Source organism: Triticum aestivum, chromosome 3D (assembly GCF_018294505.1).
Source record: "Triticum aestivum cultivar Chinese Spring chromosome 3D, IWGSC CS RefSeq v2.1, whole genome shotgun sequence".
Taxonomy (NCBI): Eukaryota; Viridiplantae; Streptophyta; class Magnoliopsida; order Poales; family Poaceae; genus Triticum; species Triticum aestivum.
In genome coordinates, this window is record NC_057802.1 from 296,098,551 (window position 1) to 296,100,367 (window position 1,817).

The 1,817-nt window shown below is 49.4% G+C and overlaps 1 protein-coding gene across 2 annotated transcripts in view; it reads left to right on the plus strand.

The window, feature by feature from the left end:
• Positions 1-1,697: 1,697 nt before the first annotated feature.
• LOC123078512 (serine/threonine protein phosphatase 2A 55 kDa regulatory subunit B beta isoform) overlaps positions 1,698-1,817 on the plus strand; it is a 6,917-nt gene continuing 6,797 nt past the window's right edge. For both annotated transcript variants that reach the window (XM_044501047.1, XM_044501048.1), the window contains exon 1: positions 1,698-1,805. The gene's annotated coding sequence lies outside the window, so the exon portion shown is untranslated. The remainder of the gene's footprint in view (positions 1,806-1,817) is intronic.

The following is a 1,817-nucleotide window of genomic DNA, read 5'->3' on the forward strand; positions in this document are numbered from 1 at the left end:
GGGAGGATTTAGGGTTACACAAGGTCGGTTACAAAGGAAAGGAATCTACATATTCGGTCGCCAAGCTTGCCTCCCACGCCAAGGAGAGTCCCATCCGGACACGGGTGCAGTCTTCGATCTTCGTATCTTTGCAGCCCATCAGTCCGGCCCATGGCTAACAGGCCGGACGCCCGAGGACCCCTTAGTCCTGGACTCCCTCACCGTTCAAGCTTTCTTGCCCGATCTCTCTCTCTAGCCACTCAAACTTGTTGATTTGCTAGGGATCGAAGGAGGATACCTAGATCTACACTTCCATCAAAGGATATTTGATTCCCCCATATTTTCTTCTGTGGATTTTGTTACTCTTGGATGTTTGAGCACCCTAAACGGTTGAGGTCATCTCGGAGACACATTCCATTTGTGGTGAGGCTCCGTGGTTTCGTTGGGAGCCTCCAATTCGGTTGTGGAGAGAGCCCCAACCTTATTTGTAAAGTTTCGGTCGCCGCCTTCAAGGGCAACAATAGCGGAATCACGACATCTCGCATTGTGTGAGGGCGTGAGGAGAATACGGTGGCCCTAGTGGCTTCTTGGGAAGCATTATGCCTCCACACGGCTCCAACGGAGACGTACTTCCTTTCAAAGGGAAGGAAAGGGAAGGAACTTCGGTAACACATCCCCGTCTCCACCGGCTCCACTCTTGGTTATCTCTTACTTTTACTTGTGCAAACTTATTTTGTGTCGTATCCCTTACTTGCTTGTGTGCTTGTTGTTGTTGCATCATATAGGTTGCTCATCTAGTTGCATATCTAGACAACCTACTTTGATGCAAACTTTAAATTGGTAAAAAAAGCGAAAAAATGTTAGTTGCCTATTCAGCCCCCGCTCTAGTCAACTATATCGATCCTTTCAGCGGCGCCGAATAAAAATCCTTGGATCCTTCCTTGACGAGGCGATCCGCGTTGGGGTTGGGTCGAAAACTAGTCTGTTCAAGTAAGGGTGGTGCGGTGGTTGCGACATCCTCGTGGTGGACCTGTATCCTCGGACCACACCATTGCAATGATGTTTGCTCCAGAGCCGACACGGAGCTTGAAAGGTAGTCCAGAAGCAGATGCAGATTGTGCATGCATCGGCGACATCTGAAAGATGGGGGAACATGTGATGGATTCGTGGCTCGTGGTAAGATGTATGGTTTCCTCCTTTTACATCTTAGTCATGTAGGGTGCCACATCTGGAGTTCGATGGAGTGTCCAGAGTGTTGCTCTGGTATGATTCGTTCAACGGCAATGGTTTTGCCTCTATTGGCGAGCCATGTAGGTGACGGATGTTGATGTCGAGCTAAGAAGTTTCTTCGGTCTTGTTTATAATTTTATTTATGTTTTGATCGGTGTTTCTTTGCGCAAAGACTAGCGTCCTATTATTTTTTAGTTTTGTGTATGTGCGTGACTTATACCGATCCATATAAATGAGACTTATTATCATGAAAGAAAAACACATAGCAATTTTCCTTTTATTTCGAGAGACATACAGAGGACAATGCGACAACCCGATTGCTCCGTCCATCCATGTTTTCGTCGTCGCGGCGAGGGCAGGGCAGTCGCTCCCGGCAACGGCAACCGATGACGCCAAGAATGACTGCATCATACTAAATCAGGAAACCATTTTCTTTTCCTTTCTTCCTTCCCTCTCGGTTGTCGTATGCGCCCCCGCCCCCGCCCCCACCACCCTCCTCCCCTCCCAATCTCCCTTTCTTATTGGCCATTTCGCCCCATGAAACCCCAAACCCTCGCCGGCCTCGTCACCCCCGCCGCGTAGCACCGCACCATCGTGCCACCCCCCTC